The 16284-nt window shown below is 35.4% G+C and overlaps 1 protein-coding gene across 2 annotated transcripts in view; it reads right to left on the bottom strand.

Moving 5' to 3' along the window:
• NUDT17 (nudix hydrolase 17) overlaps positions 1 to 11780 on the bottom strand; it is a 121666-nt gene extending 109886 nt beyond the window's left edge. Inside the window, exons 1-2 of one of the 2 annotated variants that reach the window (XM_053704520.1) lie at positions 11732 to 11757; positions 34 to 253 (exon numbers count right to left, since the gene is read on the bottom strand). The gene's annotated coding sequence lies outside the window, so the exon portion shown is untranslated. Of the gene's footprint in view, positions 1 to 33; positions 254 to 11731 lie in introns of both variants that reach the window. The other variant, XM_053704514.1, reaches the window with a different exon arrangement.
• Between the last annotated feature and the right edge of the window lie 4504 nt (positions 11781 to 16284).

Raw genomic sequence — 16284 nt, 5'->3', positions numbered from 1 at the left:
ATTGGTGTCAGTTGAATGGTATGAGTTACTTACCTGCAGTGTCTAGGGTCAGCCCCATCTTCTCCTTGTCCTACCACTGAAATGCTGCTACATGTGCACAGTGCACACAGGCATGTGCAATGGCACTCTGACAGGTCTGCCTGGTATTCCTTATGTGTGGAGCAGTAGGCCAGTCAGAGCATGCAGTGAGGGGCAAGTCAGTTCGGGGCCCACCAGCAGGGCCAGCATGGCCCGGTACTGGGCCGCGGCCCGGCTGTTGAGAAACCAGGCACTATATTACACACCATACTCACTGATGTACAATAATACATACACTATAATACACACCATACTCACTGATGTACAATAATACATACACTATATTACACACCATACTCACTGATGCACAATAATAGTAATACATACACTATATTACACACCATACTCACTGATGTACAATAATAGTAATACATACACTATATTACACACCATACTCACTGATGTACAATAATACATACACTATATTACACACCATACTCACGGATGTACAATAATACATACACTATATTACACACCATACTCACTGATGCACATACACTATATTACACACCATACTCACTGATGTACAATAATACATACACTATATTACACACCATACTCACTGATGCACATACACTTTATTACACACCATACTCACTGATGCACAATAATACATACACTATATTACACACCATACTCACTGATGTACAATAATACATACACTATATTACACACCATACTCACTGATGCACAATAATACATACACTATATTACACACCATACTCACTGATGTACAATAATACATACACTATATTACACACCATACTCACTGATGCACAATAATACATACACTATATTACACACCATACTCACTGATGTACATACACTATATTACACACCATACTCACTGATGCACAATAATGCATACACTATATTACACACCATACTCACTGATGCACAATAATACATACACTATATTACACACCATACTCACTGATGTACAATAATACATACACTATATTACACACCATACTCACTGATGCACAATAATACATACACTATATTACACACCATACTCACTGATGCACAATAATACATACACTATATTACACACCATACTCACTGATGCACAATAATACATACACTATATTACACACCATACTCACTGATGTACAATAATACATACACTATATTACACACCATACTCACTGATGCACAATAATACATACACTATATTACACACCATACTCACTGATGTACAATAATACATACACTATATTACACACCATACTCACTGATGCACAATAATACATACACTATATTACACACCATACTCACTGATGCACAATAATACATACACTATATTACACACCATACTCACTGATGTACAATAATAAATACACTATATTACACACCATACTCACTGATGTACAATAATACATACACTATATTACACACCATACTCAATGGTGTACAATAATACATACACTATATTACACACCATACTCACTGATGTACAATAATACATACACTATATTACACACCATACTCACTGATGTACAATAATACATACACTATATTACACACCATACTCACTGATGTACAATAATAAATACACTATATTACACACCATACTCACTGATGTACAATGATACATACACTATATTACACACCATACTCACTGATGTACAATAATACATACACTATATTACACACCATACTCACTGATGCACAATAATACATACACTATATTACACACCATACTCACTGATGTACAATAATAAATACACTATATTACACACCATACTCACTGATGTACAATAATACATACACTATATTACACACCATACTCAATGATGTACAATAATACATACACTATATTACACACCATACTCACTGATGCACATACACTATATTACACACCATACTCACTGATGCACAATAATACATACACTATATTACACATCATACTCACTGATGTACAATGATACATACACTATATTACACACCATACTCACTGATGTACAATAATACATACACTATATTACACACCATACTCACTGATGTACAATAATACATACATTATATTACACACCATACTCACTGATGCACAATAATACATACACTATATTACACACCATACTCACTGATGCACAATAATACATACACTATATTACACACCATACTCACTGATGTACAATAATACATACACTATATTACACACCATACTCACTGATGTACAATAATACATACACTATATTACACACCATACTCACTGATGCACAATAATACATACACTATATTACACACCATACTCACTGATGTACAATAATACATACACTATATTACACACCATACTCAATGATGTACAATAATACATACACTATATTACACACCATACTCACTGATGCACAATAATACATACACTATATTACACACCATACTCACTGATGCACAATAATACATACACTATATTACACACCATACTCACTGATGCACAATAATACATACACTATATTACACACCATACTCACTGATGCACAATAATACATACACTATATTACACACCATACTCACTGATGCACAATAATACATACACTATATTACACACCATACTCACTGATGCACAATAATAAATACACTATATTACACACCATACTCACTGATGTACAATAATACATACACTATATTACACACCATACTCAATGATGTACAATAATACATACACTATATTACACACCATACTCACTGATGTACAATAATACATACACTATATTACACACCATACTCACTGATGTACAATAATACATACACTATATTACACACCATACTCACTGATGTACAATAATAAATACACTATATTACACACCATACTCACTGATGTACAATGATACATACACTATATTACACACCATACTCACTGATGTACAATAATACATACACTATATTACACACCATACTCACTGATGCACAATAATACATACACTATATTACACACCATACTCACTGATGTACAATAATAAATACACTATATTACACACCATACTCACTGATGTACAATAATACATACACTATATTACACACCATACTCAATGATGTACAATAATACATACACTATATTACACACCATACTCACTGATGCACATACACTATATTACACACCATACTCACTGATGCACAATAATACATACACTATATTACACATCATACTCACTGATGTACAATGATACATACACTATATTACACACCATACTCACTGATGTACAATAATACATACACTATATTACACACCATACTCACTGATGTACAATAATACATACATTATATTACACACCATACTCACTGATGCACAATAATACATACACTATATTACACACCATACTCACTGATGCACAATAATACATACACTATATTACACACCATACTCACTGATGTACAATAATACATACACTATATTACACACCATACTCACTGATGTACAATAATACATACATTATATTACACACCATACTCACTGATGCACAATAATACATACACTATATTACACACCATACTCACTGATGTACAATAATACATACACTATATTACACACCATACTCAATGATGTACAATAATACATACACTATATTACACACCATACTCACTGATGCACAATAATACATACACTATATTACACACCATACTCACTGATGCACAATAATACATACACTATATTACACACCATACTCACTGATGCACAATAATACATACACTATATTACACACCATACTCACTGATGTACAATAATAAATACACTATATTACACACCATACTCACTGATGTACAATAATACATACACTATATTACACACCATACTCAATGATGTACAATAATACATACACTATATTACACACCATACTCACTGATGTACAATAATACATACACTATATTACACACCATACTCACTGATGTACAATAATACATACACTATATTACACACCATACTCACTGATGTACAATAATAAATACACTATATTACACACCATACTCACTGATGTACAATGATACATACACTATATTACACACCATACTCACTGATGTACAATAATACATACACTATATTACACACCATACTCACTGATGCACAATAATACATACACTATATTACACACCATACTCACTGATGTACAATAATAAATACACTATATTACACACCATACTCACTGATGTACAATAATACATACACTATATTACACACCATACTCAATGATGTACAATAATACATACACTATATTACACACCATACTCACTGATGCACATACACTATATTACACACCATACTCACTGATGCACAATAATACATACACTATATTACACACCATACTCACTGATGCACAATAATACATACACTATATTACACACCATACTCACTGATGTACAATAATACATACACTATATTACACACCATACTCACTGATGTACAATAATACATACACTATATTACACACTATACTCACTGATGTACAATAATACATACACTATATTACACACCATACTCACTGATGCACAATAATACATACACTATATTACACACCATACTCACTGATGTACATACACTATATTACACACCATACTCACTGATGCACAATAATACATTATACATACACTATATTACACACCATACTCACTGATGCACATACAATATATTACACACCATACCCACTGATGTACATACACTATATTACACACCATACTCACTGATGCACAATAATACATACACTATATTACACACCATACTCACTGATGCTAAATAATACATACACTATATTACACACCATACTCACTGATGCACAATAATACATACACTATATTACACACCATACTCACTGATGCACATACACTATATTACACACCATACTCACTGATGCACATACACTATTTTACACACCATACTCACTGATGCACAATAATACATACACTATATTACACACCATACTCACCGATGTACAATAATACATACACTATATTACACACCATACTCACTGATGCACAATAATACATACACTATATTACACACCATACTCACTGATGCACATACACTATATTACACACCATACTCACTGATGCACATACACTATATTACACACCATACTCACTGATGCACAATAATACATACACTATATTACACACCATACTCACTGATGCACAATAATACATACACTATATTACACACCATACTCACTGATGCACATACACTATATTACACACCATACTCACTGATGCACATACACTATTTTACACACCATACTCACTGATGCACAATAATACATACACTATATTACACACCATACTCACTGATGCACAATAATACATACACTATATTACACACCATACTCACTGATGCACAATAATACATACACTATATTACACACCATACTCACTGATGCACATACACTATATTACACACCATACTCACTGATGCACAATAATACATACACTATATTACACACCATACTAACTGATGCACATACACTATTTTACACACCATACTCACTGATGCACAATAATACATACACTATATTACACACCATACTCACTGATGTACAATAATACATACACTATATTACACACCATACTCACTGATGTACAATAATACAAACACTATATTACACACCATACTCACTGATGTACAATAATACATACACTATATTACACACCATACTCACTGATGTACAATAATACATACACTATATTACACACCATACTCACTGATGCACAATAATACATACACTATATTACACACCATACTCACTGATGCACATACACTATATTACACACCATACTAACTGATGCACATACACTATTTTACACACCATACTCACTGATGCACAATAATACATACACTATATTACACACCATACTCACTGATGTACAATAATACAAACACTATATTACACACCATACTCACTGATGTACAATAATACATACACTATATTACACACCATACTCACTGATGCACAATAATACATACACTATATTACACACCATACTCACTGATGTACAATAATACATACACTATATTACACACCATACTCACTGATGTACAATAATACATACACTATATTACACACCATACTCACTGATGTACAATAATACATACACTATATTACACACCATACTCACTGATGTACAATAATACATACACTATATTACACACCATACTCCCTGATGCACAATAATACATACACTATATTACACACCATACTCACTGATGCACAATAATACATACACTATATTACTCACCATACTCACTGATGCACAATAATACATACACTATATTACACACCATACTCACTGATGTACAATAATACATACACTATATTACACACCATACTCACTGATGCACAATAATACATACACTATATTACACACCATACTCACTGATGCACAATAATACATACACTATATTACACACCATACTTACTGATGTATAATAATACATACACTATATTACACACCATACTCACCGATGTACAATAATACATACACTATATTACACACCATACTCACTGATGCACAATAATACATACACTATATTACACACCATACTCACTGATGCACATACACTATATTACACACCATACTCACTGATGCACATACACTATATTACACACCATACTCACTGATGCACAATAATACATACACTATATTACACACCATACTCACTGATGCACAATAATACATACACTATATTACACACCATACTCACTGATGCACATACACTATATTACACACCATACTCACTGATGCACATACACTATTTTACACACCATACTCACTGATGCACAATAATACATACACTATATTACACACCATACTCACTGATGCACAATAATACATACACTATATTACACACCATACTCACTGATGCACAATAATACATACACTATATTACACACCATACTCACTGATGCACATACACTATATTACACACCATACTCACTAATGCACAATAATACATACACTATATTACACACCATACTAACTGATGCACATACACTATTTTACACACCATACTCACTGATGCAGAATAATACATACACTATATTACACACCATACTCACTGATGTACAATAATACATACACTATATTACACACCATACTCACTGATGTACAATAATACATACACTATATTACACACCATACTCACTGATGTACAATAATACATACATTATATTACACACCATACTCACTGATGCACATACACTTTATTACACACCATACTCACTGATGCACAATAATACATACACTATATTACACACCATACTCACTGATGCACATACACTATATTACACACCATACTCACTGATGTACAATAATACATACACTATATTATACACCATACTCACTGATGTACAATAATACATACACTATATTACACACCATACTCACTGATGCACAATAATACATACACTATATTACACACCATACTCACTGATGTACAATAATACATACACTATATTACACACCATACTCACTGATGTACAATAATACATACACTATATTACACACCATACTCACTGATGTACAATAATACATACACTATATTACACACCATACTCACTGATGCACAATAATACATACACTATATTACACACCATACTCACTGATGCACAATAATACACACACTATATTACACACCATACTCACTGATGTACAATAATACATACACTATATTACACACCATACTCACTGATGCACAATAATACATACACTATATTACACACCATACTCACTGATGCACAATAATACATACACTATATTACACACCATACTCACTGATGCTAAATAATACATACACTATATTACACACCATACTCACTGATGCACAATAATACATACACTATATTACACACCATACTCACTGATGCACATACACTATATTACACACCATACTCACTGATGCACATACACTATTTTACACACCATATTCACTGATGCACAATAATACATACACTATATTACACACCATACTCACCGATGTACAATAATACATACACTATATTACACACCATACTCACTGATGCACAATAATACATACACTATATTACACACCATACTCACTGATGCACAATAATACATACACTATATTACACACCATACTCACTGATGCACAATAATACATACACTATATTACACACCATACTCACTGATGCACAATAATACATACACTATATTACACACCATACTCACTGATGCACAATAATACATACATTATATTACACACCATACTCACTGATGCACAATAATACATACACTATATTACACACCATACTCACTGATGTACAATAATACATACACTATATTACACACCATACTCACTGATGTACAATAATACATACACTATATTACACACCATACTCACTGATGCACAATAATACATACACTATATTACACACCATACTCACTGATGTACAATAATATATACACTATATTACACACCATACTCACTGATGCACAATAATACATACACTATATTACACACCATACTCACTGATGCACATACACTATTTTACACACCATACTCACTGATGTACATACACTATATTACACACCATACTCACTGATGCACAATAATACATACACTATATTACACACCATACTCACTGATGCTAAATAATACATACACTATATTACACACCATACTCACTGATGCACAATAATACATACACTATATTACACACCATACTCACTGATGCCCATACACTATATTACACACCATACTCACTGATGCACATACACTATTTTACACACCATATTCACTGATGCACAATAATACATACACTATATTACACACCATACTCACTGATGTACAATAATACATACATTATATTACACACCATACTCACTGATGCACAATAATACATACACTATATTACACACCATACTCACTGATGTACAATAATACATACACTATATTACACACCATACTCACTGATGCACAATAATACATACACTATATTACACACCATACTCACTGATGCACAATAATACATACACTATATTACACACCATACTCACTGATGCACATACACTATATTACACACCATACTCCCTGATGTACAATAATACATACACTATATTACACACCATACTCACTGATGTACAATAATACATACACTATATTACACACCATACTCACTGATGCACAATAATACATACACTATATTACACACCATACTCACTGATGTACAATAATACATACACTATATTACACACCATACTCACTGATGTACAATAATACATACACTATATTACACACCATACTCACTGATGTACAATAATACATACACTATATTACACACCATACTCACTGATGCACAATAATACATACACTATATTACACACCATACTCACTGATGTACAATAATACATACACTATATTACACACCATACTCACTGATGTACAATAATACATACACTATATTACACACCATACTCACTGATGCACAATAATACATACACTATATTACACACCATACTCACTGATGCACATACACTATAATACACACCATACTCACTGATGCACATACACTATATTACACACCATACTCACTGATGCACATACACTTCATACACAATACTAGCTCTCTTCACTTGCTAAATGTAGCCTGAAATCCATTACCCAGCTCCCAGTTACCTCCTGCAAGCTCCCAATATTTTTCTGGGGCTGGAATAACTATTAAGAAAAGACATGCAGCCCTGTTTAAAGGGCAGTAAACACCTGGTTATTACATTTATGTTGTGCCACTAAAGTGTATCAGCCAAGGCCTAACTTTTTTTAAAACAAATTAACATCCTTTTTACTGCAATTATTTTTCAATAGTCAAACTCCACCCCCATTTCCTAATTTGGAGGAGTCAATCTAAGCTTTAGTCCACAGACAGCATAAAGTTAGTATAAAGTAAAATTTTTTACAGTTGTTATATGATAAAGCCAAGTAGGTACAGATATGTAGCAGAGTTAGCTTTGGGGAGTTATCTGGGCACATTTCAAGTTCTGAGAATTAGAAATTGCTCAATTTTCAGAGCTAAATTACATTAAAAGGGTGCAAAATAAATAATACAATATACTGTAGTTGTTTCATTATGTATAACTAAAGATTTTTTATAAAAATCTCAAGGTGTTTACTGCCCCTTTAACGAAGTAAATATAAACAGCTTATGATATTGCGGAGCCCTCCCTGCTGCCATTCTATTACATTGTATACAAATTTACATACAAAGCCTCAGAGATTATTATATAGTCCTGACTGAAGTTACCGCTCACATATAGGGCTAGATTACAAGTGGAGTGCTATTTATTGCTCCCGCTAGAAGTAAGATTTTTGTGAGCGTGGGGAAGCGTGCATATTACAAGTTGAACGTAAAAAGTTTTTGCACAAGCGCTAAACTGACACGAGCAAAAAGACAGGCTTTGAATACTGCGACTGAGTTAAAGGGGTAGTAAACCTACACAATAATGTAATATAATTCTGCACACAGTGCAGAATTATATAACATTATCTTAGCGCCAACTTATAGCAAAGTATTTTTTCACTAAGTAGAATTTTTCAGAATGCCGCTCCTGGCTGTGACTAGACAGATTTTTCTTATTGGTCTGTCTAGGGCAGTGATTTGCAACCTTTTTTTTGCCGTGGCACACTTTTTTACATTAAAAAATCCTGTGGCACACCACCATCCCAAAATTTTACAAATCACACATTGTAGCCTAATACAGGATATATATACAGTATATATATATATATATATATATATATATATATATATATATATATACATATACACATACACACACCCTGTACTGTGCTGTCATGCCATGCCTCCTACAAACTATACATGACATATTGACATTCATTCACAAACAATCATAATGATTGCCTGTGAATGAATGTCAATTTCATGGTTGTAAATGATGCCTGATGAGCCTGTCACATACCTCCCAATATTTCAAAATTTGAAAGAGGGACACCCCCGCACTGTTGTCAGTCTGCCGCGGCACACCTGAGGATCTCTCACGGCACACTGGTTGAAAAACACTGGTCTAGGGAGCGTGGGAGGGAAAACTATTTTTTACAAAGAGATGTTTAATGTCCCTTTAACAAACATGAAACACAATTTTTTTCTTGCAATATTCAGAGAGAGCAGTGCAATTATAAACAACCTTACAAGTATTTCTTTTCATGGTATCTTTTATTAGAAGTAAATTAGAAAGTTGTTTAAAAATTGCATGTTCTGTCTGAATCATGAAAGGAAAATTTTGAGTTTTATATTTCTTTAATTTACAGGAAAAGGGAGCAAAATAAATAATGAAAGTACATTGCAAAGGTGTTTTACTATATATAATTAAGGGTTTATATCACAATCTCAAATATTGCATTGTCTTTTTCAAGACCTCTATCCTCTTGTGTGAAAAAAATGTGCTATGTCCCACACTCCCTAGAGGCCAAAAAAGCAAATTATGTAATTTAGGTTTTCAATTTGCTGCAAATTGTGTAAACCAGCTATTTGATTTGCAGCATCTGCAGGTTACAATGTGTCTACTGCCTCTCTAGGGAGGACAATTTTAACACAAAAGCAAGAGTAGCTTAATGTCTTTTTGCTGCCTGTTCTGTGGTATTTCTAATTAGCCTTTATTAACTGATCTAGGAGAATAATCTAAGAATGCAGCTCACCTTTTTGTATATTCCCTCGTATATGTGAACTTTGATCCAGGAAGTGCTGCTGTACTAGAATCCTGATTGTTAGTGGAAATTACACACTCCCCCTGGTGGTCACACAGTGGTAGCGTTTTGGAATGTTTATTTTATTCTATGTTCCCAACTCATAACAATATGATAAATACACACTTGCACAGACAAAAAAAATGAGAAAAAAAATGATCCTTTTATTTTGTTGTTGATTCGTTCATAGACTCGATCAGAATTAATTTGTTAAGAAAACTCCATCAACTACTGTATTTCTTACACAGAATTTGTTCAGGGCAGTTGGACAGCAGCAAATGTTAAACTTGTAGCTAGTGCTACTGCTAGAAGCCAACAGCAGCACGAAAAAAAGATCATAATAACTCACACAATTTTTGTGGCTGACATTTATTTCACAATACATCTGGTACAGGTGCTAAGGATATCCTTTTATACCTCCTATGTGACTTATTAGAAGATCTACTATACAACCAAAAGTGACTACGAAGTCTGCTTTTTTCTATATCTTCTCTTGTGATTTTGTATTTGAAGATTAGGTGCAAGAAAGGAACTAATGACCAGATATCTCTTTTAATCTCATTCAAAATGTCATAAATCACTTTCAATAATATTGTTACTTTGTCACAGGATACCGAACTTTTCTATTCAATAATATATTTTAGTAACAGTGGATACAATATACATTTATATTCAAAGGTTCAAAAGTTTTCTTTAGGATTTTTTTGCTGCTTATTTCTTTTAGGTAGATGTATACATTTTGCCTTACTTTGATGGAATTTATGTTTGAATAATTATTTTACTAAATATGTTTTAATACTGTCAATAGATAAGTCATTTTAACTAACTGGAAGATTGTTATGCTCATACTTTGTATACTCTGTACATGTTAAAGGATTTTTAGCTATACACTGTGTGCAGAATTATTAGGCAAATGAGTATTTTGACCACATCATCCTCTTTATGCATGTTCTCTTACTCCAAGCTGTATAGGCTCGAAAGCCTACTACCAATTAAGCATATTAGGTGATGTGCATCTCTGTAATGAGAAGGGGTGTGGTCTAATGACATCAACACCCTATATCAGGTGTGCATAATTATTAGGCAACTTCCTTTCCTTTGGCAAAATGGGTCAAAAGAAGGACTTGACAGGCTCAGAAAAGTCAAAAATAGTGAGATATCTTGCAGAGGGATGCAGCACTCTTAAAATTGCAAAGCTTCTGGAGCGTGATCATCGAACAATCAAGCGTTTCATTCAAAATAGTCAACAGGGTCGCAAGAAGCGTGTGGAAAAACCAAGGCGCAAAATAACTGCCCATGAACTGAGAAAAGTCAAGCGTGCAGCTGCCAAGATGCCACTTGCCACCAGTTTGGCCATATTTCAGAGCTGCAACATCACTGGAGTGCCCAAAAGCACAAGGTGTGCAATACTCAGAGACATGGCCAAGGTAAGAAAGGCTGAAAGACGACCACCACTGAACAAGACACACAAGCTGAAACGTCAAGACTGGGCCAAGAAATATCTCAAGACTGATTTTTCTAAGGTTTTATGGACTGATGAAATGAGAGTGAGTCTTGATGGGCCAGATGGATGGGCCCGTGGCTGGATTGGTAAAGGGCAGAGAGCTCCAGTCCGACTCAGACGCCAGCAAGGTGGAGGTGGAGTACTGGTTTGGGCTGGTATCATCAAAGATGAGCTTGTGGGGCCTTTTTGGGTTGAGGATGGAGTCAAGCTCAACTCCCAGTCCTACTGCCAGTTTCTGGAAGACACCTTCTTCAAGCAGTGGTACAGGAAGAAGTCTGCATCCTTCAAGAAAAACATGATTTTCATGCAGGACAATGCTCCATCACACGTGTCCAAGTACTCCACAGCGTGGCTGGCAAGAAAGGGTATAAAAGAAGAAAATCTAATGACATGGCATCCTTGTTCACCTGATCTGAACCCCATTGAGAACCTGTGGTCCATCATCAAATGTGCGATTTACAAGGAGGGAAAACAGTACACCTCTCTGAACAGTGTCTGGGAGGCTGTGGTTGCTGCTGCACGCAATGTTGATGGTGAACAGATCAAAACACTGACAGAATCCATGGATGGCATGCTTTTGAGTGTCCTTGCAAAGAAAGGTGGCTATATTGGTCACTGATTTGTTTTTGTTTTGTTTTTGAATGTAAGAAATGTATATTTGTGAATGTTGAGATGTTATATTGGTTTCACTGGTAAAAATAAATAATTGAAATGGGTATATATTTGTTTTTTGTTAAGTTGCCTAATAATTATGCACAGTAATAGTCACCTGCACACACAGATATCCCCCTAAAATAGCTATAACTAAAAACAAACTAAAAACTACTTCCAAAACTATTCAGCTTTGATATTAATGAGTTTTTTGTTTCATTGAGAACATGGTTGTTGTTCAATAATAAAATTAATCCTCAAAAATACAACTTGCCTAATAATTCTGCACTCCCTGTACTTTTATGACTTTCAAGATGTTTACCCACAATCTATGCTGTTTTTTTTTTTTTTTTGTTTTTTTTAGGACACAATTAGCTTTTTTTTTTTAGTTTGCCCTCTTCTCTTTTTCTAGAGATGATAGCACACACTAACTCTCTCATTTGTTTTTATTTATTTGTATTTTATTAAGAGAAAAAAAGAAATAAATATTTAGCAATATCTTATCAACAATTAAAACAGAAACTATAAAACTATATGAAGAATCACTGTATCCATTACACAAATTATATAATTATAATACCAGTCATATTGCACAATGTAACGTAACAAAGAATGGAACATAAATAATTTATTTTAAAAGGGAAAGTACTAGATTACCAAGCAGGTGGTTTAGGCAAGCACTCTGAGTAGGCAAAATTAGTGGAGAGCATATTTATAAAAGTAAATTCCACAAACTGAAATTTTGTACATTCCCACCAGATTTGCAGGTTGGAACTACCCACATTGTCACCAGCATAATAGGGAATGGGATTTAATGCAGTCATTGTGGGGTGAGATGCCATCTAAGTAAAATCTTACAGAACAATGAACATATTGGAAAGGACCTTTTTCCCCAAAATATTTAACACAAGATTTCATAGTTTTTAAAATCTAAATGAATTCCCAACTTTCACTTCTATCTGATCCATTTTTTAGCCTAACAGATTTAAACTGCAGCCAAACGTGTGGACATATGGCTGACAGAGGGGCTGCAAGGCTAGGGGTCTGATCTGTTGTAGACATATGGCTGACAGAGGAGCTGAAAGGCTAGGGGTCTGATCTGTTGTAGACATATGGCTGACAGAGGGGCTGCAAGGCTAGGGGTCTGATCTGTTGCGGATATATGGCTGACAAGGAGCTGCAAGGCTAGGGGTCTAATCTTTTGAGTACATATGGCAGGCAGAGGGGCTGCAAGGCTAGGGGTCTAATCTGTTGTAGACATATGGCTGACAGAGGGGCTGCAAGGCTTGGGGTCTGATGTGTTGTGGTCATATGGCTGACAGGGGGCTGCAAGGCTAGGGGTATGATCTGATGTGGACATACGGCTGACAGAGGGGCTGCAAGGCTAGGGGTCTGATGTGTTGTGGTCATATGGCTGACAGGGGGCTGCAAGGCTAGGGGTAAGATCTGAAGTGGACATATGGCTGACAGAGGGGCTGCAAGGCTAGGGGTATGATCTGATGTGGACATATGGCTGACAGAGGGGCTGCAAGGCTAGGGGTCTGATGTGTTGTGGATATATGGATGACAGGGGGCTGCAAGGCTAGGGGTCTGATCTGTTGTAGACATATGGCTGACAGAGGGGCTGCAAGGCTAGGGGTCTGATCTGTTGTGGACATATGGCTGACAGAGGGGCTGCAAGGCTAGGGGTCTGATGTGTTGTGGATATATGGCTGACAGGGGGCTGCAAGGCTAGGGGTCTGATCTGTTGTAGACATATGGCTGACAGAGGGGCTGCAAGGCTAGGGGTCTGATGTGTTGTGGATATATGGCTGACAGGGGGCTGCAAGGCTAGGGGTAAGATCTGATGTGGACATATGGCTGACAGAGGGGCTGCAAGGCTAGGGGTCTGATCTGTTGCGGATATATGGCTGACAGAGGGGCTGCAAGGCTAGGGGTCTGATCTGTTGCGGATATATGGCTGACAGGGGGCTGCAAGGCTAGGGGTCTAATCTTTTGAGTACATATGGCAGGCAGAGGGGCTGCAAGGCTAGGGGTCTGATCTGTTGTAGACATATGGCTGACAGAGGGGCTGCAAGGCTAGGGGTCTGATCTGTTGCGGATATATGGCTGACAAGGAGCTGCAAGGCTAGGGGTCTAATCTTTTGAGTACATATGGCAGGCAGAGGGGCTGCAAGGCTAGGGGTCTGATGTGTTGTGGTCATATGGCTGACAGGGGGCTGCAAGGCTAGGGGTCTGATCTGATGTGGATATATGGCTGACAGAGGGGCTGCAAGGCTAGGGTCTGATGTGTTGTGGACATATGGCTGACAGAGGGGCTGTAAGGCTAGGGGTCTAATCTGTTGTGGAC

Source organism: Bombina bombina, chromosome 1 (genome assembly GCF_027579735.1).
Source record: "Bombina bombina isolate aBomBom1 chromosome 1, aBomBom1.pri, whole genome shotgun sequence".
NCBI classification, from domain to species: Eukaryota; Metazoa; Chordata; class Amphibia; order Anura; family Bombinatoridae; genus Bombina; species Bombina bombina.
This window is presented reverse-complemented; position numbering and strand designations above follow the sequence as displayed.